Source organism: Bufo gargarizans, chromosome 9 (assembly GCF_014858855.1).
Source record: "Bufo gargarizans isolate SCDJY-AF-19 chromosome 9, ASM1485885v1, whole genome shotgun sequence".
In the NCBI taxonomy this organism is placed as follows: Eukaryota; Metazoa; Chordata; class Amphibia; order Anura; family Bufonidae; genus Bufo; species Bufo gargarizans.
In genome coordinates, this window is record NC_058088.1 from 137,156,805 (window position 1) to 137,180,754 (window position 23,950).

At 42.5% G+C, this 23,950-nt stretch overlaps 1 protein-coding gene across 4 annotated transcripts in view; it reads right to left on the reverse strand.

Moving 5' to 3' along the window:
- The window catches only part of LOC122946230, a 191,602-nt gene that overhangs the window by 30,461 nt on the left and 137,191 nt on the right, over nucleotides 1-23,950 (reverse strand). For 3 of the 4 annotated variants that reach the window (XM_044305683.1, XM_044305682.1, XM_044305684.1), the window contains exon 2: nucleotides 23,109-23,229. The exons of the other annotated variant lie outside the window; for it this stretch is intronic. The gene's annotated coding sequence lies outside the window, so the exon portion shown is untranslated. The remainder of the gene's footprint in view (nucleotides 1-23,108; nucleotides 23,230-23,950) is intronic. 4 annotated transcript variants of the gene reach the window in all.

Below are 23,950 nucleotides of genomic sequence, written 5' to 3' on the forward strand. Positions count from 1 at the left end.
GCCACTCCATTGACAGTGGGTGTGTTTTAATATATTTAAGCAGGTACTTTTAAATTGCACAGTGTGTTTGATAAAGGCTGTGAAGCGGCCGAAACGTCACAACTTTTTTGCACGTTAAGTTCACTTGGCTGTGCCCATTAAAGGGTTTTTTACCGGACATGCTGCCTCCATTGCTTTTTTTCGGACTCAGTGCACATACACAGCGCACACTTACAGCAGGAGACAGCTCAGGAGTAGCCAGCTGTCATTCCATGACCCTGCCCCCAGTTCCCCTGCTCTTAAAGCGCGCACACTTTCTCTCACACACATGAGAGGCCGCACTGCCTGCAGCTGCTTGGATCTTACAGGTAACCTTCTCATAGGCACACTTCCAATACCCTATCCACCTCTAGTTCACTGTATGTAGTTCCCCCACCTCAAGCCTACCCAGCTTCCATTATGCTCACATCTAGTGATCTCCACATGCAATTAGCTACCTGTCATTTTCAGCTACAACCCTCTTACCAAATTATTATATTTATATTATTTTTTAATGCATCCAAATTATCCCTACAGCTTGGACCATCCATATGTGAGAAGCAATGCTATCTGCATTAGCACGGACCCAAAAGGTAACCACACCAATCCCCCTCCCCCTCTTTTATAATACAGGACCGATCCAGTAACCTACCTACCCTGTACCTTCCACCATTCCTATAGTTGCCAAACCCCCTCCTCCCCCACACACAACCACACTAACTTTGATATTTACCACTCAGCAACTCATAACTAATAATTCAAGGAGGACTTTATAGTCGACCCACCTATATACTGTTCATTGTACGCCTATGACAATTTATACAGATGTATGTATATTTTTATCCAGCTAAAATGGATTCAAGTAATGCCTTCATTCATCCATTCCACTGATTCTCATTGATCAACCTTTGTCTGTTATGCCCTTGGTACTATTACATCCATTTTATTTTTATTGAATTAATTAATCAATAAATTTATTCTTATTATGTTTCTAAATGTATTTTAACGCTACATGCTATCTTTTAACAAATATTATATTATATACATTATGCAGTTTTTTAGACTTGAAAAAGGAGTACATCCACTCCGAAACGCGTTGTCACTCTACTTTTAAAAAAATAAAAATAAAATTGTAACAACATCTACTGGAGTCGAGTTTGTGCCAAGAGGCATCACAGTTGTGTACTGTCTTGGTACATATCCCCCCATTGAACCTCACATCACTCCTCTGGAGAATTTGGCCTCTCCACCTATGAGGACTGATAGATACCGGCAGCACCGACCCACTGATCTCACGAGTGTGGTGCCTTTGATACACAACACAAAGGTGAGCACATTTATTGTCACCCTTGGTGTTTGATTCACCCATTTTTTCATACTATCCTATGAGCGCCTTTCCCCCTTTTTCACCAAATATTGTCTTGTTTAGCGGACAACTGATTCTTCCTCAACACCTCTAATACTTGTCTAACATGAGACACATGAGATTTGAAATCAGGAGAAAATATCAAAATGTCGTCAAGATGACAAATTTACCTAAAAACTCTCTAAGAATATCATTCATAAAGTTTTGGAACACAGCTGGGGCATTGCTGAGTCTAAAAGGCATAACCTGATGATGAAAGTGGTCTGCCGGAGTATTGAACGCCGTCTTCCATTCGTCTCCCTCCTTGATTCGGATTAGTTTATATGCCCCTTTCAGGTCAATCTTAGAAAACCAGGTTGCCCCCAGAACCTGGTTAAATAAATCCGGAATCAATGGGAGAGAGTATCTATTCTGGATAGTGATCTTATTCAATTTCCGGTAATCGATACAAAGCCTAAGACCACCATCCTTCTTCTTAACAAACAAAAACCCCGCTCCCATAGAAGAGACAGAAGGTCTAATGTGCCCCTTACTGAGGCTTTCCTTAATATAATCCTCCATGGCCTTGCGTTCGGGCTTATAGAGATTTTAAATATGCCCCTTAGGAAACCTGGCACCTTCTACTTTCTCTATGGCGCAATCATAAGGTCTATGGGGTGGTAGAACCTCCGGGATAGGTGATGAGAACACATCAGAATATTCCCTAATGACCGTGGGTAATATATCAGATTCTACTGAGACCCCAGCTTGTACCACAGACAAGCACGAGTCACACTTAGGTCCTCATTTCACCAACTCCCCCCCTGGACCAATCAAGTCAGACTACAAGGGTCATCATCTCCTCTAGAGTCTCTGGAAGCTGACAACTCACTAGAAGATCCTTTAAGTTATCAGACAGACCTGACCTGACCTTAAGTGCTGGTTCATTCCATCCTGAGGGAACACACCACCTTCTGAATTGGGTGCAATACTCCTCCGCAGGTAGATTGCCCTGAACCAGAACCTTTAGAGCAGTCTCGGCTACCAGTGTCCTGTCTGGTTCATCATACAGGGTACCCAGGGCCTGAAAAAACAACTCCACTGATGTTAAACAACTGGCGTCAGCAGGTAAAGAAAATGCCCAGTCCTGGGGATCACCCTGTAACCGGGAAATGACAATGCCCACGCGTTGACTCTCGGGGCCAGAGTATATGGGGCGCAAACGGAAAAAAAGTTTACAATTTTCTTTAAAGGAAAGAAATTTCTTCCGATCTCCAGAAAAGGGCTGAGGAAGCTTAATCTGGGGCTCTAAATGTGGACTGGTGGCCTGAGGGATGGAAGTACCTTGTCCTAGCTCAAAAGAACAGAGTTTCTCCCCTAGCTTCTGCACCATCTGCGTCAGGTTAGAGACATGGTCAGTCAGGGTCACCAGAGGATTCATGATACAGTGGTTAGGTTAAGGCCTATTAATCTGTGACGGTTACGTACACTACACACGGGGGAGGATAGTGACCACTGCGCTCCACCCTCACCCCTGGCCCTGCCTACTTGCGTCGCAAGTCCTAATGACAGGGGACAACTGGATGGCAGTCCCTAACTTAGTATATGTGCTGGGAAGACAGACAAGACAAATACCGGAAAGTGTTAAGCAAAGCATGGTCAGGAGAAGCCGGTGTCAAATACCAGGAGAGTAGAGAAGTACCAGAGGAGTCCGCAAAGAGTAGTCAGGTGGGAGCCGAGGTCACAATACCAGGAGGGATGCGCAGTACAGGAGGAGCAGGCAAAGGATCATCAGGGAACAGGATCAGGTGAGTAATCAGTAGTCCAACAAATATCCAGGAACCTACAATTAACAGGCAACCTGTGGCCAGCAGGCTGCCTGTATTTATAGTGGGGTCGGAGGGTCATGTTATGTGGCCAGCGTCACATGACCAACAGACAGACAAGTCGAGCACCGAGTGATCAGGTCGGCGCTCAAGGCAGACCTAGGAGCAGGAAGCCTCCCAGCTAGCAAAGCCGCCCTGGGAACGAGGCCAAACACAGATCTTTGTTCCAGAAGCTAAGCAGCAGGTCTGCGGCTGATGGGAGACCGAGTGCGCCTTTGGCTCCCTGTGACAGCCCTGCAAGAAAAAGAAACATTTTTTTTTCTGTATATGAACAGACAGACCAAAGAAACTCAAGTTTCTATAGTTCATAGGCTTATTGCCAGCATCCAATAACATTCTCAGCTGCAACTGCATATTTTTCTCCTTATAAAAATGATTTCAGTGCATTAAGCTTGTATTATTAAATGCAAATTAATGCAAGATAATGTTCAATTAAGGGTCCATTCACACGTCCTGTTTTTTTTCATCCTGAAAAACGGTCCGTTTTTTGCGGATCCGTTGTTCCTGAAAATGTTTCCGTATGTCATCCGTTTTTTGCGGATCCGCAAAAAACGGAAACATGTATACATTTCAATAATCAAATAAAGTTGTTTGGATTTCTTTGAAAAAAAAATTGAAAAAAAAAAAAAAAAAAAAAAAAAAATTTGTTATGTGTTTCCAGGAACGGAATCCGCAAAAAACGGATGACATACGGAATGACATCCGAATGTCATCCGTTTTTTGCGGATCCATTGACTTTGTATTGTACCAGGATCCGATTTTTCAGGACAAGAATAGGACATATTTAAACGGACATGCGGAACGGAACAACGGAAACGGACAGCACACATTGTGCTGTCCGATTTTTTCCAGGACCCATTGAAAATGAATGGGTCCAGATCTGGTCCTGATCTGTTCCTGAAAAAACGGAACAGATCAGGAAAGAAAAAACGGACGTGTGAATGGACCCTAAACCGGTGCTATTGAATGCAAATCTCAATTGCATTTAATCAAGAACATTGCGTTGTTTTGCAAGTGTCAGTGAATGCATTACTGTATCAGACTGTGCAGTTCAAAATATTTTTTTATACCTGTGTTGGTTAATATACTACTGCATCAGACTGTATAGTTCAAACTGATTTTGTTGCAAAACTGCATTACTAATAAAAAGTAAGTTGTTAGGGAGTGCGTTCATAGAAGGGGAGGACATTTAATTGCACCTTATGTCTTTTACCCCTTGAGTACACAGCCATATTTCACCTTAAGGCCTCTTTCACACGGGCGAGATTTCCGCGCGGGTGCTATGCGTGAGGTGAACGCATTGCACCCGCACTGAATCTGGACCCATTCATTTTTTATGGGGCTGTGCACATGAGCGGTGATTTTCACGCATCACTTGTGCGTTGCATGAAAATCACAGCATGCTCTGTTTTTCACACAGCGCAGGCCCCATAGAAGTGAATGGGGCTGCACAAGTGTGGATACTGTGCGATTTTCACTCATGGTTGCTAGGAGACGATTGGGATGGGGACCCGATTATTATTATTTTCCCTTATAACATGGTTATAAGGAAAAATAACAACATTTTTAATTCAGAATGTTAAGTAAAATTGTGATGGAGGTGTTAAAAAAAAAAAATGCAACTTGTTCGCACAGCCCGGCTTTTCTTCTGTCTTCTTCTTTGAGGTAAAGGACCTGTGGTGACGTCACTGCGCTCATCACATGGTCCATCACATGATCCATCACAATGGTCATCAAAGAAGAAGACAGAAGAGAAGCCGGGCTGCGCAAACAAGTGGATGAGGTGGGTTAAATTTTTATTTTATTTTTTTAACCCCTCCATCACTATTTCAGTAAGCATTCTGTATTAAGAATGCTATTTTCCCTTATAACCATGTGAACCCAGCCTAAAAACCAGGCTGTTTTTTGGAAATTTGACATGTGTCAGTTTATGCGGTAATAACTTTTATTAGCTAAGTTTACAGAGAATTTGGAAAAATTTGCAATTTTCTAAATTTGAATGTCTCTGCTCTGCTCATGCTTTTGCATCTCCATTTTCTGAAAGCAATATGTTTTTGTTATTTTTTTTATTACGTTAATGATGTTATTTTTATAGAGCAGGTTGTTATGGATGCAGGGATACCTAAAATGTCAATTTATTTTCTATTTCAGTTTTACACAATTAAAGCATTTCTGAAAAAAAAACAAAAAACGTTTTTGTGTCTCCATTTTTTTTTGGGGGGGGGGGGGGTGACTGTCTTATTTATAGGATGAGGTGATGGTTTGATTTGTACCATTTGGAGTACAAACAACTTTTTGATCACTTGATATTACACTTTTTGTGACGCAAGGTGACTAAAGAAATGGCTGTTTTTGGCTGTTTATTTAGTTTTTTTATGGCGTACACCTATAGGGGTGTATCATGTGATATTTTTTACATTTTTGTCTTTAATCTCTTGAGGACACAGCCATATTTCACCTTAAGGACTCATGCACATAAACGTATTTTATTTCCGTGTCCATTTAGGGTTTTTTTGTGGACCGTATGCAGAACCATTCATTTCAATAGGTCTGCAAAAAAAGGAAGGTACTGTAATAATAAAATAGAACATGTCCTATTGTTGTCCACATTACAGACAAGTATAGGACTGTTCTATTAGGAGCCAGCTGTTCCGTTCCACAAAATACAGAATTCTCACAGATTTTTGCGGGTCTATTTTTTGTGGACCACAAAATACATACAGTCGTGTGTATGAGCCCTTACGGTTATGATTAATAATAGGTTCAGTATTAGGGTTACCATAATTATTAGGGTTGGTATTACAGTTAGGAGTCTGGATTAGGAATAGTAATAAGTAGAGATGGGCGAATTTAAAAAAAATTTGATTTGGCCAGTTCGGCGAATTTTCTGAACAAATTTGGTTCGTTCAGAATTTGTGGCGAATTGCATTAAAAACGTCTATTTCCTGGGTGCAGAGAGCCTTTATAGTGGTGTAGAACATACACGCATAGGGAGTCTGCTGTGGTAGTGAAACAATACTGTGAGTCAGTATGACATGTAGATGACAGGTGTCGCTCTTAGAATCATTGCACACTTCACTTATTTGGCACTTACGGGGAGAATGAACTCAGCCTTACAGAGCAATGTTAGCGCCAGCTATGAAGAACCGTGCAGAGGCCCAAGATCCTACTATAGCTTGAATTCACTGATTCAACATAGATTTCTACAGGACCTGTTCTATTAAACGCTTATACAAGTAGAGCCCTCCGACAGAGTGGAGTTGGTGTCTGCAGTAAGTTTGTCTTGACGTCACTGATTATTTTGACCTTCCTCTGATCCGTCATTGTCCATTTCGTTTTTTTTTGTGGACCGTATGCAGAACCATTCATTTCAATGGGTCCGCAAAAAAAGGAAGGTACTGCATGTGTGCATTTCATTTCCGTATGTCCGTATTTCTGTTCATCAAAAAAATAGAACATGTCCTATTATTGTCCGCTTTACGGACAAGAATATTACTGTTCTATTAGGGGCCAACTGTTCCGTTCCGCAAAATACGGAATGCACATGGATGTCATCCGTATTTTCTGTGGATTAAATTTTTGCGGACCGCAAAGTACATACGGCCGTGTGCATGAGGCCTAAGCACCAGGCCATTTTTGGGAAATTTTACATGTGTCAGTTTATACAGTAATAATTCTTTTTTTTGCTAGTGCCATTTAATGATCTGTGTACCAAACCTGTGACTTTACATTTATAGGCCTCATAATAAAATGTGTGAAAAAATAGAGGGCAAAACAAAAAAGCCATACCTCGACATCTGCGAGTCAGAATGAAGGAAGTAGCAGCACCAGCCAGTAGTAATAGTAGTAGTAGTAATGGCACTTGTGGCCCCAGTGGTGGCAGCAGCAGCAGTGGTAGCGACAGTGACATTTGGCAAATACAGAGAGGAGGGTCAAGGAGCTTACATTAACATATCACACATGTCTGATAAAAGTAGCGAGGAGGTTTAGAAATATGATGATGGTTATGGGTTGGACAGCACCTGTAAGCCCAATCAGAGAGCTTAGGAAGAGGTGAAACCAGAGGAAGACGCTGTAGTGGCAACAAAGAGCAGAGGCAACGTATGGACAAAACCTCCCAAAAACTGGCAGAGCCAGTTCTTTCTATTGTGGTCAGCTTTGGACCTGGTGATGTCACTGATATTGTGGGCTCAGGCTCGAAATGTGTCAGACCTAAGCCAAGCTCGGCTGAGGCTAGCTCAGTGCGAGCAACTCCTGTACGATGGTTTTTCTCAACAAGGCACATAAAACTGTGCAGGATCTGCAGGATTAAAATAAGCTGTAGATGTTCAAACACAAAAAGAGGTAGAAGGGCTCTATTATAGAATATAAGTTGGCATCACCGGATCCTGTAGTAAGATAAAAATGGCCAGCATTCTGAATCAGAACAAGTCTGTCCTTCTCGTGGTCTTCTTTGTTGCAGCTAAGCCGCATCCCAAAGCAATGAAGTGTCCTTGACATCATCATCAGCTTCTTCATCTCCTGCTCAGACACCTGCTCCTCCTTGTCCTCCTATCCATCCATAACGGAATGTGCTGGCATAAGAAAACTATTGTCGACCAGCAATTAGCTTGTGTGCAAACTGAACTCCTACCTGGCCAAGCAGCTGACCGTGCAGTTGCTTCCATACCACTCAGTTGTGGTAACAGCAGGACAGTTCTATGCCTTTATTAACATTTTATTCTGCTGCATGATATTCATATGTCTGCCCAGCTGACCATTTTAAAAACAAATTTTAAAAACGTTTAAAATTGCAATTCTTACTGTGCAGCAAGATGTGTGCTACCGTGTACACCTCGAGCAGCTATTATGGGCAGGTACATTACTTGTCTTTCATGGTCCATTAGGTCAGTGTTTGTTGTAGCAGCAGTCAAACAGAGCTGCAAGAAGGCCAGGTACTATTGGCACCTCCATGTTTGTAACGGTCTAGTTGCCCACCAGACGTTTATTCACCTCCTGCACATCCTCCTCCATTCAATGAAAAATTCAGCAAGCCGCCAATATGTTGCAAATATTAATCTTCTTTATTTCTCAGTAGATTATTTCAAATTAACGCATTTCGGCATATAGCCTTCATCAACCGATACATGTCATGATTCACAGTGACTCTTATATATACATATCAATTAATCCAAGTGACATCATCCACCCCTTTATGGGCGGGAACAAAAAATAGACCAACCGATTTCTTGGTTTCACTATAGTATGAGAAGACACATAACAGACCGTTGGGAACATTTAAATGTAGTGGTTGCATAGCATGCCCATTCATTATTACATCAAAATCCTTTAAAAGTGTCACAACGGATAGAACCTTTGAGATAAGGGACTTTGGTAATTGTAGGAGCTGTGGAGTGGTCTATCTTATAACATGTACGTGTCCCTTAAATTATGTGGGTAAGACTAAAAGGGAGTTGAGGAGGAGAGTAGGGGAGCACCTAGGGGATATTAGACATAAACGAGACAAAACCAGTGTCGAATCATGTACTTGAGTTCCATGGGGGGGATCCTAAATCCCTGGGATTTCAAATCATTGAAATCATTCCTCCCTCCCCACGTAAAGGAGATTGGGATAAAAAGATTTTACAGAAGGAATGCCAGTGGATATATAGACTAAAAACTTATAGTCCACATGGCCTCAATGAACAATTATCGTTCGGCTGCTTCCTGTAAAATAGGTGCATCCTCCGTTCCTGACTTTTCCCACATAAATATAATTATTGAGTGAGACACACTGTCCACAACTCCCACTCAGCCACGACTAGAATTCATTCTTATAATTATTGCCTGTTCAGGGCATCTACAAAATGAATTACTGTTCTTCTCCTGCTCATCCGTCCACTCTGGCACGACTATTAAATCCTTGATGTCCGGCTGTATATGGGGTTCACCTCCTCGGGTGGCCCCCTTCTCTTTCCTCAACTAAACCAACTACCAATGGTGACTTTATTGTCATCATACATTCTGTCATAAATTAAAATATCGGATCAGAATTGATCCTATAGTAATTATCATAGTGCCGGAAGGGGGTGTATTTTGTAATTCTTTTCCCCCCTGATGGCTTGTTAATATATGGCCCAGTGGAACCTTGTCAATATATAAAGTGTCCTCAATCCCCATTTAGGGTGATCCAACTCCCTCTAAGCCTCCACTCTGTGTCCCATTCTCCCCCCCTTCTTTACTGTTTGCCAAATGCTATATCATATTATCCACTTAATAATCGATTTCGGTGGAAATAATAAACGGATAGCAATGATACATTAATAAACATGCTATTTGTAATGACTTAAACATTATGATGATTGCAAACCAATTGCACAGCCTCATTTAATATTCAATCGCCTGGTGGAACGCAATTTGCGTTCCAAAACAACTTCCGGGTATCGGGACAGCACTAGATACGTCACTTCCGGTTTCGGACACTACTTCCGGTCTGTGGAACGCATATGCATTCCAAATCAGCGTTTTACATGCTGCCTATATGGATCATCAACTGTGAGGTAGTTTATGACTATATAATATGTTTTCTATGAAATGTGCTATTACCATGACTAGGGGGATGTTAAATAATCCAGGAGAGAACACTCTGAACATCAAGTTCATCTGTCTTGGTAACTTAATTATCTAAGAGGGGAGGGAATAATTGGGGGAGGACACTTTATAAGGAACTGTTTTTGAACAGGACCTGGGGACACCGGTCATTTTTTGCCTACATCTGGGCTTCCATTCCTGGAGGGTCTTGATTGAGAGACGCCGAATGTGAAAATCTCTATCATGAGATATTGCTGATGGAGGATTGGTCTCCACTTCCCCTGACGAACCAGTCGGAAAATATTTGGACTGGGGAAACGTAGCGTTGGGATTTGTATGTTTGTATCTGTTTTTCTAGTGTGTCTTATATGCCTAGCCTTTTGGCAATTAGGATAGGGTGATAAAGGGAGAGCCAGTATAGGCACGAGGACAGGGAGCCTCTACCATTAAGGGGTGTCCCTGGGCTGAGTCTATGTAGGGTCATGAAGGGACATTTATAGGATAGGATTATTGTTTCTACTATTGGATATCACATTTGTGAGCTGTATTATTGCCATCACGACCTACAGACCACCTCAATCATCATTAGTGCGAAATAATCATCGTAACGCTTCCTTTACCAGCACCAGATCTCCGTCTAGTTATGGAGCACTACACCCCTTGACGACTGAGCTAACCATCCTATTCCATCTGCCCTGGTATTTCAGCAATCGTGAGTAACCATCTGATTCCATCTGTTCTGGTATTTCAGCAAATCGTAAGTTACCAAGTAACCTTGGCTGTGGTTCAACAATATGTGAATATTCACGATATACAGACTCAGTATTTTCAGCTAACCGTGAACAATTATTGAATGTGTATCATATTTCAGCTAACCGTGAACAATCACGGAATGTGTATTTTATTTCAGCTAACCGTGAACAATCACGGAATGTGTACCATGTAAACTTATGCAATAGGATTAATAGTGAACTACAATATATTGGTTTCCTTAACGATTTTTTCTGGTCCTCAACTGTGCCTTACACTCAGAGTACCTTGTGCAGGGGTAATCAAAATCCCCAGGATTGCTTACCAGTCGTGTATCTTTACCTTGATATAGGTGTAACTGTAGCCATTCCTTTTTTGCCATTATAGGACATTGTTTGTCGACTTTCCTTGTATGTGTAGTCCGGCTGTAGGCCAGATTTTAATAGAATATCATTAAAAGGTATATTTTAATTGGGAAGGTGTTCCAGTATATATTCAATTATTCTTCCCTTAGATTTATTTACTGCCAAGCAGGTTTGTGATGTGGAAGACACATAACAGAAAAGATTTCACAATATCGAAAATAGCAGATCAGCGAGTCGATAATTTCTACAATAAAGGAAAAGTTGTTTTTTTTCCCCCCGAATCAAGCAATACGAAAACATACACATAATCTCATAACCTTGCAACCTTATAATTGCAATTTAGACCTTTGGAATGCAATGTATCAAGAGTATCTATCCAAAATGCCTCTCTTTTTATATCGCCTCCTCTCCTTGGTCTCACAACTTGCTCCAAAACCTGAAACCTTAACTGAGCTATAGAATGTTTACATCTATCAAAGTGGTAAGGCAACGGTAGTAATAGATTTTTAGTCCTAATTGTCAACTTATGCTTCCATATCCTGTCCCTCACCGTTTGCATTGTTTCGCCCACATACGCAAGCCCGCATGGGCATTTGATCAAATAGATCACATTTTTTGACTCACAGGTTAAAAAAAACTGTAAATTTTGAAGGCCTTTCCTGTTTGAGGATGGTATACCTCAGAACCCTTTATTATATAGTAACAAATAGCCTTCACTTGACCCATCTTCCTTGTCCAGTTATCGCCCCATATCACTTCTTCTGTATGTCTCAAAGCTACTTGAACAACATGTCCATTCTGAACTGTCCTCCCACCTCTCCTCTTGCTCCCTCTTTGACCGCCTACAATCCGGCTTCCGAACCCACCACTCGACCGAGACTGCCCTTACCAAAGTCACCAATGACCTACTGACAGCCAAAACCAAGAAACAATACTCTGTCCTCCTTCTCCTTGACCTGTCCTCTGCCTTCGACACTGTTGACCACACCCTTCTGTTGCAAACTCTCTCATCTCTTGGCATCACTGACCTGGCTCTCTCCTGGATCACATCATACCTCACAGACCGGACGTTTAGTGTCTCCCACTCCCACACCACCTCCTCGTCTCATGCCCTCTCTGTTGGTGTCCCGCAAGGCTCTGTCCTAGGACCCCTGCTCTTCTCAATCTACACTTTTGGCCTGGGACAGCTCATAGAGTCCCACGGCTTTCAGTATCACTCCTATGCTGATGACACACAAATCTACCTTTTTGGTCCAGACATCACCACCTTACTATCAAGAATCCCACAATGTCTATCTTCTATATCATCCTTCTTCGCCTCTCGCTTTCTTAAACTTAACATGGATAATACAGAATTCATAATCTTTCCCCCATCTTGTTCAACCCCCCCAACAGACCTATCTATCACGATCAATGGCTGCACATTATCCCCAGTCAAAAAAGCCCGCTGCCTTGGAGTGACCTTAGATTCTGCCCTTTCCTTCCGACCGCACATCCAAGCCCTTTCCACCACCTGCCGCCTCCAACTCAAAAACATCTCCCGCATCCGTGCTTTCCTTAACTTTGAATCTGCGAAAATGCTCGTACATGCCCTCATTATCTCCCGCCTAGACTACTGCAACATTCTCCTCTGTGGCCTTCCATCTAGCACCCTCGCACCCCTCCAATCTATCCTCAACTCCGCTGCCCGACTAATCCACCTCTCACCTTATTACTCCTCTGCCTCTCCCCTCTGCCAATCCCTTCACTGGCTCCCCATTGCCCAACGAATCCACTTCAAAGTACTGACAAACACATACAAGGCCGTCCATAACCTGTCCCCTCCCTACATCTCTGAGCTACTTTTCCGATACATCCCCACACGCACTCTCCGATCCTCACAAGACCTCCTTCTCTCCTCTCCTCTTATTGCCTCTTCCCACAATCGACTCCAAGATTTCTCCCGTGCATCCCCCATACTCTGGAACTCGCTACCCCAACATATCAGACTCTCACCTACAGTGGAATCCTACAAAAGAAACCTGAAAACCCACCTCTTCAGACAAGCCTACAACCAATGACCCTGCTGCCTCTATACCGCCATGACCAACTCAACCCGCACCTACTGTGTCCTTCTCCCATACCATGTAGATTGTAAGCCCTCACGGGCAGGGCCCTCTCTCCTTCTGTACCAGTTTGTAACTCATCTTGTTTATGATTAGTACAATTGTCTGTTATGTATGTGCACCGCTTATCATATGTACAGCGCTATGGAATGAATGGTGCTTAAATAATAAATAATAATAATAATAATAACATTGAAGACAATGCAGGCACGGAAATGTGCCTTTTTTGATTGTCCTCAATGTGCTCTGTCTCAATGTTTCCTTTTTGCTCCCTAAATCTGCATGGACTAATTTATCTCTCAGGCTGGGGTTCTCTTTATTACAAATCAGTGGTGGATTTTTAAATTCATCTACATGAGGGTACGCTTTGGTTAAAATACTCCAATGTTTCCTAATCCTGAGATGGGGAAACAGTTCTAGCTTTCTCTAAAATAGACCTCGGGTACCCCCTTTCACTGAATCTCAACGCCATTTCCTGCAATCTGTGGTCCCGCATAAGTGGGTCAGAAACAATTATTTTTATTCTCTGAAACTGTGACCTAGGTATTTCTTTCTTCAGTGAGGGTGGGTGTGCACTTGTAAAATGTAAAATGCTGTTCCTGTCTGTCTCTCTCCTAAACAAATCAGTTGAGAGACGGCCATACTCATCCTTCATTACCACAGTATCCAAAAAACTCACCTTCTGCTTATCACAGGTAATAGTAAATCTAACTGTCAGTGTGTTAGATAATAGTAAATCTAACTGTCAGACCCCCTTCCAGGCAACGCCAGGTAATTAGCAGGTGCCGTCTATATTTGATTTAATCTTGTGTTGTGAGCACGAGCACCGCTTTGAATACAGATGATGACTGCATCATCGATATTGAGCTTCGATGATACTGAGGCCAATAGGATTTTATCACAAGTGACACTCTCGACTGAATTTTTGAATATTCCTTCATATGAATATAAAAAGAGGGATTAGGAGAGATAGCTTTGGAGGTTAACCTCTTATGAACGGCATGCTAGCACGCTAGCGGAATATTGCAGATCGAATAAAATACCCAGAGGATTGCGGGTGCATTTTACGCCCGACTTTCTTCCCTGAGGACACCGAATATCGGAAAGATTTAGAAAAAATCATTAATAACTGTTCAAGAGACTTGATGCTACTAACTATCGAAAGGATTCAGAAATCGATAGTAGAGATCAAGGAGCAAACATCGAGCACTCCAGGATTCGTTGATGTCAGACGAATTTACAAAATTGAAGAAAGCTGTGGATTTACATATAACTGCATATAAAAAAGAAAACTGAAGAAAAAAAAGCAAATCAAGTTTCTACAAGACAACGAGTATTATATCCAAAACAAAGTATATAGATGGCAGGATACCTCATTTCAGCGGCGATAGGTATACAGGAGATTTGGAAAGCAAAGTCCTTATGTGTCCAGCTCTGGGAGCGAGTCAGCTGGCTCACAAGAATCCCGGCCTTTTTTTCGTAGAGGTGGCTGGTGCCCGCAAGGAGGGGGCGGCGGGCGGGCCGCAAACAACGGTGGAACATCTACGGCGGGACCGAGTCAAGCTGTACAGACCCGCTCCCAGGTAAGAAAGAATCGCTAGTGATTAACTTGTCTTCTCGAAATCTAGACCCTGACCAGATCGTGGTCAGCCCCCCTAGCTTAAACCCCCTTAATGACCAGACCACTTTTTACAATTCTGCGCTACACTACTTTCACGGTTTATTGCTCGGTCATACAACTTACCACCCAAATGAATTTTACCTCCTTTTCTTCTCACTAATAGAGCTTTCATTTGGTGGTACTTCATTGCTGCTGACATTAATCGAAATTGACCAAAATATTTTCAAAAAAATGAAATTTTTCAGTTTCTGTTGTAAAATTTTTCAATTAAAACTACATTTCTATATACATTTTTCTCAAAATTATTGTTCTATATGTCTTTGATAAAAAAAAGAATGCAATAAGTGTATATTTATTGGTTTGGGTAAAAGTTATAGTGTTTACAAACTATGATGCAAAAATGTGAATTTACGCACTTTGACTTTCTGAGCACCTGTCATGTTTCCTGAGGTTCTACAATGCCCAGACAGTAGAAACACTCCACAAATGACCCCATTTCGGAAAGTAGACACCCTAAGGTATTCGCTGATGGGCATAGTGAGTTCATGGAAGTTTTTATTTTTTGTCACAAGTTAGTGGAACATGATTTTTTTTCTTTTTTTTCCTTTTTTTTCTTACAGTCTCATATTCAACTAACTTGTGACAAAAAATAAAATTTTACATGAACTCACCATACCCCTCATGGAATACCTTGGGGTGTGTTCTTTCCAAAATGTGGTCACTTGTGGGGTATTTATACTGCCCTGGCATTTTAGGGGACCTAAAGCATGAGATGTAGTTTGGAATCCAAATGCGTAAAAAATGCTCTGTGAAATCATAAAGATACTCATTGGGCCCCTTTATGCACCTAGGCTGCAAAAAAGTGTCACACATGTGGTATCACCGTACTCATAAGAAGTAGAGCAATGTGTTTTGGGGTGTATTTTTACATATACCCATACTGTGTGAGATAAATATCTCTGTAAAAGACAACTTTTCCCATTTTTTTCTGGCATTTTAGGGCCCCGAAAGCGTGAGAAGAAGTCTGGAATCCAAATGCCTAAAAATGCCCTCCTAAAAGGTACTCGTTGGACTTTCGGCCCCTTTACGCACCTAGGCTTCAAAAAAGTGTCACACATGTGGTATTGCTGCACTCAGGAGAAGTAGGGTAATGTGTTTTGGGGTGTATTTTATACATATACCCATGCTAGGTGAGAGAAATATCTCTGTAAATTGACAACTTTGTATAAAAAAATTGTCATTTACAGAGATATTTCTCACACACAGTATGGGTATATGTAAAAATACACCCCAAAACACATTGCCCTACTTCTCCTGAGTATGTCGATACCACATGTGTGACACTTTTTTGCAGCCTAGGTGCCAAAATTCCAATGAGTACTTTTAGGATTTCACAGGGCATTTTTTACGCATTTGGATTCCAAACTACTTATCATACTTTAGGGCCCCTAAAATACCAGGGCAGTATAAATACCCCACAAGTGACCCCATTTTGTAAAGAAGACACCCCAAGGTATTCCATGAGGGGCATGGCGAGTTCCTCCAATTTTTTTTTTTACACAAGTTAGCGGGAAATGAATTATTAATTTTTTTCTCTTACAAAGTCTCATTCCACTAACTTGTGACAAAAAAAATAAAATTTTACATTAACTTTCCATGCCCCTCACAAATTTATACTTCCTTGGCATTTTAGGGGACCTAAAGCGTGAGAAGAAGTCTTGAATATAAATGTCTAAAAATGTTTACGCATTTGGATTCCGTGAGGGATATGGTGAGTTTATTTGAGATTTTATTTTTTGTCAGAAGTTAGTAGAATATGAGACTTTGTAAGAAAAAACAAAAAAAACAAAAAAATCAATTTCCGCTAACTTGTGCCAAAAAAAAAAAATCTTCTATGAACTCGCCATGCCCCTCAAAAGTGATCTTTATAGCGTCACAGCGCTTTTACTGTGTTTTTGCAGTGATCAGAAAAAAAAAAATCTGTCACTGCGGTGGGGCGGACTAAACGCAAGTGTGCAAACAAGATCAGGCCTGATCGGACGAACACTGCGTTTTTTTGTAGAGCCTATAGAACATGTCCTATTCTTGTCCGCAATTGTGGACAAGAAAAGGCATTTTCTATATAGTTCTGGCAATAATGCGGAAAGCACATTGCTGGTGTCCGTGTTTTGTGGATCGGCGGATCCTTACAGGGGGTGATCAATGACAGGGGGGTGATCAGGGAGTCTATATGGGGTGATCAGGGGTTAATAAGTGACAGGGGGGTGTAGTGTAGTGTGGTGCTTCTTACAGAGACTCACGTCACCTCTAAACCCGAAAGACAAGACGTAATTGGCGCAGGCGCACTGAGGAAGTGCTGAGGAAGCGAGCGTCCTTCTCTCAGAGCGCCTGCGCCAAATGAGGTGCAGGCGCGGGATTTGAATTGCAGACAGGGCCAGTCGGAGGAGGAGAGCGCTCCCTGGCCCTGTCAATCAGCAGGAGGAGGGGGCGTTTTTTTAAAGGAGTATGCGGCGGCTACCAGCAAGTAGACGCCCTACTTGCTGGTAGTAAAGTCATTTGCATATTTTAAAAGATCGAATTTTAGTGAAACCAAGCCACAGGACAAGGTAAGAGCCCTATATAGGGAATAGTCATCCAATAAGGATTTTAATATGCCCAAAAATGAAAAATGAGTTTTGGGGGTGACAGAAGCCCTTTAACACCCTTGATAAAAAATTTAAAAAAAACACTCGGTCGTTTTTGTTGGACAATGCAATTTTTGAAAGAAATTACGGACCTGCATTCCATCCAGGTGGATAGTTGGCTCATGAGAATTGATGTGGTGAGTCTCTACACATCAATTGATCATGAGAAACGGATTCAGGCGGTGGCTGATATATTATCAACTAGTGACTACCCAATGATACAGCAGGATTTTTTCTGCACATGCTACGTTTGGTGTTGTATAGCAATTATTTTATGTTTGAAGATGCATATTATTTGCAGCAGTGGGGAACCGCGATGGGATCAAATGTGGCCCCGCCCTACGCAAATGTGTTCATGTTAGCCTTTGAGGAGTCCTTTGTCTATAATAATACGCATTACCAAGAAAATTTACTTATTTGGAAAAGATTTATAGACTATATTTTTTGCGTGTGGGTGGGGCCACGTGAGATCCTATCCGAGTTCTTTGAATATCTGAACAGGGTCTATGATGGTCTTAGATTTACTATTACCTGTGATAAGCAGAAGGTGAGCTTTTTGGATATTGTGGTAATGAAGGAAGAGATGGACAGGAACAGCATTTTACATTTTACAAGTGCACACCCACCCTCACTGAAGAAAGCAATACCTAAGTCACAGTTTCAGAGAATAAAAATGATTGTTTCTGACCCACTTATGCGGGACCACAGATTGCAGGAAATGTTGGTGAGATTCAGTGAAAGGGGGTACCCGAGGTCTATTTTAGAGAAAGCTAGAACTGTTTCCCCATCTCAGGATACTCGAGGCAGTGAACAACAACGCATAGCGTTTATACATAAATATCATCCCTATAATGTGAGTATAGATGGTGTGATTATGAAACATTGGAGTATTTTAACCAAAGGGTACCCTGATGTGGAAGAATTAAAAAATCCACCACTGACTTGTAATAAAGAGAACCCCAGCCTGAGAGATAAATTTGCCCATGCAAATTTAGGGAGCAAAAAGGAAACATTGAGACAGAGCACATTGAGGACAATCAAAAAAGACACATTTCCGTGCCTGCTAGAGTTGAGCGAACCCGAACTGTAAAGTTCGGATTCGTACCGTACTTTAGGTATTTTGGCACCCGGACACGAACATTTACGTAAAAGTTCGGGTTCGGTGTTCGGCGCTTTCTTGGCGCTTTTTACTACCTTACCTACTTTACTACCAGCAAGTAGGGCGTCTACTGCACAGCAGCCTTTCATTTAAAAAAAAATAAAAATAGAGTGCAATACCCTACATCAGGGTTTATATATTGGTGGTTAATTATTTTTAACATACTTAACCACTTTTTACTTTGCGAACGCTAACTATGAGGGAAACATCTAATACGGGACTCTGTCATGGTCGTATTGGTGGTGTTGGTGAAGCCTCTGGTGCAGGGAGAGGACATGCCGTTCTGCCACAGCTATACGTGCTACTGAACCTACTACCTCCGGTCCCAGTAGCGGCCAGAATCTACAGCAATATTTGGTCGGGACTAATGCCGTTCTAAGGATGTTAAGGCCTGAGCAAGTACAGGCGCTAGTCAATTGGGTGGCCGACAGTGGATCCAGCACGTTCACATTATCTCCCACCCAGTCTTCTGCAGGTGGTGCCTGAAACCCATGTCCATTAGTCTGTCACATCACCTCTGTGCATATCAGGGAAACCTGTCTGAGCCTCAAATCATGCAGCAGTCTCTTTTGCTGTTTGAAGACTCTGCTGGCAGGGTTTCCCAAGGGTATCCACCTAGCCCGTCCCCAGGGGTGGAAGACTTAGAATGCACTGACGCATAACCACTTATGTTACCTGATGAGGACATGGGAATACCACCTCAGCACATCTCTGATGATGACGAAAAACAGATGCCAACTGCTGCGTCTTTCTGCAGTGTGCACACCGAAAATGAGGTCAGGGAGGAAGACTGGGTGGAAGATGATGCAGGGGACTATGAGGTCCTAGACCTTACATGCAATGAAGGTCGTGCCACTGACTTTCAGAGTTCGGAGGAAGAGGCAGTGGTGAGACCGAGCTAACGGTGTAGCAAAAGCGGGAGCAGGGTGCAAAAGCAGAGCAGCCGTCACCAAAACAGTTTGCCTGATACTGGCCAACGTCACCAGGGACTGAGCACACCAAAGGCAGCTTCAAGGAATTCCCTGGCATGGCAATTCTTCACACAATGTGCTGACGACAAGACCCGTGTGGTTTGCACGCTGTGCCATCAGAGCCTGAAGCAAGGCATTAACGTTCTGAACTTTTGCACAACCTGCATGACCAGGCATCTACTTGCGAGACACAGGCTGCAGTGGAATAAGCACCTTCAAAACCAAGAAAGGGCTCAGGCCCCTCCTGCTCCCTCTTCTGCTGCTGCCTCGGCCTCTTCCTCTGTAGGAACGTTGGCACCAGCCACCCAGCAAACAGAGGATGTGCCACCAACACCACCACCTCCATCACCAAGCATCTCCACATGTCACACGGAAGCGTTCAGCTCTCCATCTCACAAACCTTTGAGAGAAAGCGTAAATTCCCACCTAGCCACCCTCGATCCCTGGCCCTGAATGCCAGCATTTCTAAACTGCTGGCCTTAGAAATGCTGTCATTCAGGCTGGTGAAGACGGACAGCTTCAAACAGCTCATGTCGTTTGCTGTCCCACAGTACATTGTTCCCAGCTGCCACTACTTCTCCAGGAGAGCCGTGCCCTCCCTGCACAACCAAGTATCGGATAAAATCAAGTGTGCACTGCGCAACGCCATCTGTGGCAAGGTCCACCTAACCACAGAAACGTGGACCAGTAAGCACAGCCAGGGACGCTATATCTCCCTAACTGGACACTGGGTAAATGTAGTGGCGTCTGGGCCCCAGGCAGAGAGCTGTTTGGCGCACGTCCTTCCGCCATCAAGGATCGCAGGGCATCATTCTTTGCCTCCTGTTGCCGCCTCTTCCTATTTGGCTTCCTCCTCCTGTTCTACCACCTCCTCATCCGGTCAGCGACAGACCTTCACCACCAACTTCAGCACAGCCAGGGGTAAACGTCAGCAGGCCATTCTGAAACTGATGTATTTGGGAAACAGGCCCCACACCGCACAGGAGTTGTGGCGGGGTATAGAACAACAGTCCGACGAGTGGTTGCTGCCAGTGAGCCTCAAGCCCGGCCTGGTGGTGTGCGATAATGGGCGAAATCTCATTGCAGCTCTAGGACTAGCCGGTTTGACGCACATCCCTTGCCTGGTGCATGTTCTGAATTAGGTGGTGCAGAAATTCATTCACAACTACCCCGACATGTCAGAGCTGCTGCATAAAGCGCGGGCCGTCTGTGCGCGAGTCCGGCGTTCTCATCCTGCCGCCGCTCGGCTGTCTGCTCTACAGTGTAACTTCGGCCTTTACGCTCACCGCCTCATATGCGACGTGCTCACCAGGTAGAACTCCACCTTGCACATGCTGGAGAGACTGTGCGAGCAGCAGCAGGCCATAGTGGAGTTTCAGCTGCAGCACGCACGGGTGGGTCACACTTTGGAACAGCACCACTTTACCACCAATGACTGGGCCTCCATGCGAGACCTGTGTGCCCTATTGCGCTGTTTTGAGTACTCCACTAACATGGCCAGTGGCGATGACGCTGTTATCAGCGTTACAATACCACTTCTATGTCTCCTTGAGAAAACACTTAGGGCAATGATGGAAGAGGATGTGGCAAAGGATGAGGAGGAGGAAGAGGGGGTCATCTCTAACACTTTCAGGCCAGTCTTTTAGAAGTGGCTCAGGAAACAGCAGAGGCCATGTACAAATTTGGCCAGCCAGGGCCCACTACTGGAGGACAAGGAGGAGGAGGAGGATGGGGATGTAGCATGTTCACAGCGGGGTGGCATCCAACGCAGCTCGGGACCATCACTGGTGCTTGGCTGGGGGGATACGGAGGACGCAGACGATAAGCTTTCCATAGAGGACAGCTTGTCCTTACTTCTGCGCAGCCTGGCACACATGAGCGAATACATGCTGCAGTGCCTGTGCAATGACAGCAGAGTTGCCTACTGTGGAGAAAGGGAGGTTTCTGCTTACTTTTACTTGTTCTATGTGAATTTAACTCTGTTTGTGAGTTCCTGCCCTGCTATTGCTACCATGTGGCTAATGGAGTCTGGCCTCTGTCCTTGGGAGATAAAAAACTTAACACCGACACAGATACAACTGCTTGAAAAAGGATTATAATTTAGTCCAACTGAGGCCTTCGATACCTTTCAGTTTGAAATGGACTGTCAAAGTTTTTTTAGAGGTTTAAGATTAAAGGCACACTTTGCTGCTCAGGATATGTCAGTCTCCACAGTAGATTCATCTAGTCATAAGGGATTATCTCTGAGTCAATTTGGGTTAAGACTCAAAAGTAGTTACCAACCTCCCAAAACGTATCACCCTGTGGAGACCTTCATGTCCTTGGTACAGAGAGATTTTGAAGTAATTTTGTCTGGTATACAACATGAGGGGTTGACCATTACGCATAATTTGTCCATGGCAGAAAAACAGGCTTTGCGTTCTTTACTTGATGATAAATCGATCATATTTAGGCCAGCTGATAAGGGGGGGTTCACTCGTTTTGCTTGATAGGGAATATTATATTTCGGAAATATTGTCACAGCTCTCTGATAGAGACACATATTATCCTTTAAACAGTGATCCTGTTTTTGATATTAAACGTAAATTAATGCAAATCATACAAAAATATAAGGATATATGTTGTCTCGATGAGAAGCTATGTCAGTTTTTGATTAATCAACATCCAGTTACCCCTATCCTGTACACTTTACCAAAGATTCACAAAAATTTGACAGCACCCCCTGGTCGACCAATTGTAGCCTCTAATGAATCTATATTGTCTGCACCTGCCATGCTGATTGAGAGGGTTTTAACCCCTCTGATAAAGAATTCTCAGTCTTTTCTGTTGGATACTAATCACTTTTTGTCTAACATTAAGGACTTACATCTTGAGACAAGGAGATCTTCTGGTCACTATGGATGTATGCAGTTTGTATACATCCATTGAACATACTAAGGGACTAACTGCGGTTGAATGTATCCTGGAATCATCTCAATATACGGTACAGGAACGAGAATTTTTTCTACAATTACTTGAATTGGTTTTACAAGAAAATTATTTTATATTCCAGGATACCTTCTTCCAGCAGAAGCGGGGTACCGCGATGGGCTCGCATGCCGCACCGCCATATGCAAATAGATAATGATTTGGTTTGAAGAAAATTTTGTATACACAAATTAATCATATATACAGCATTGCATATTTTGGCGTTGTTTTATAGACAATATTTTTTGCATATGGCGGGGCGGCATCTAGTCCCTTCATAATTTTGCTCAGGAATTGAACAACATATGGCCAGAGTTATCCTTTACGATTCAAAATGATCTGTTACAGATTAATTTTCTTGACACACTGGTGATTAAAGGTCAGGACAATCAGATACATACTGATTTGTATACAAAGAAAACTGACAAGAACAGTTTGTTACATTTTTCTAGCAACCATTCACCTTTTGTCAAGAAATCTTTGCCATATTCACAATTTCAGCGGGTAAAGAGGATCGTATCAGATGAACCAGTCAGACAGATTAGATTAAGTGAGATGGCTGATAAATTTTCTTCAAGAGGCTACCCTAGGCCTCTTTTAGATTGTGAATTACAGAAATGTACTAGCCCAAATATTCAAAAATCCAGCAGGGCCGGCAAACGCCTACCTTTCATTGTGAAATACCATCCTTTCATAAATAAATTCCGTCATGTGATTAATAAGCATTGGGGGATTATGCGCACGGCCTATCCCGACATTGTTGAATTTGGTGATGTCCCCATGATCTGCTATAAGAGAACGAAAAACATTCGTGACACAATTGTAAAGGCAGACATAGGAGGCACCACAATGCCACGTCAACTTTTTTTTAACCGCTCCAAAAAAGGGAACTTTTCCCTGTCTACATTGTGTTCACTGCTCAGCTGTTATTAGAGGTGAAACTTTTTCTCATCCACATAGTGGGAAAAAGTTTCCTATAAAAGGTTTTTTTACTTGCGACAGCAATTTTGTTGTTTACTTGTTAAAGTGCTCATGTGGCCTTATATACATTGGGGAAACGTCTGTCAGAATGAAGGACAGATTTAGCAATCACAAATCTAGCATACGCAAGAAAAATTTACTATTGCCGGTTCCCCTTCATTTTGACAGATGTTCCCACAATGTATCTCAATTGAGATTTCAAATTATTGAGCAAGTGTTGCCAGCACGTAGAGGTGGCAATAGAGTGCTCATGCTTAAAAAAACTTGAGAGTTTTTGGATACATACTTTGCAGACTCTGAAGCCTAAAGGTCTCAATCGAGAATATGATCTGAATGCATTTTTGTGAAAAATACTGATTTTAATTTTTTTTTCTCTTTTGAAATATACATATATATAATTTTTTTTTATATATATATTCGTTTCCTTTATAGTCACAGAAAAAATAGAAGAAAAATTAGAAGAAAATAAAGATTACAGCCAGCTTCCATTTATATATGTAATTTCATTTAATATGAATTTCTATGTAT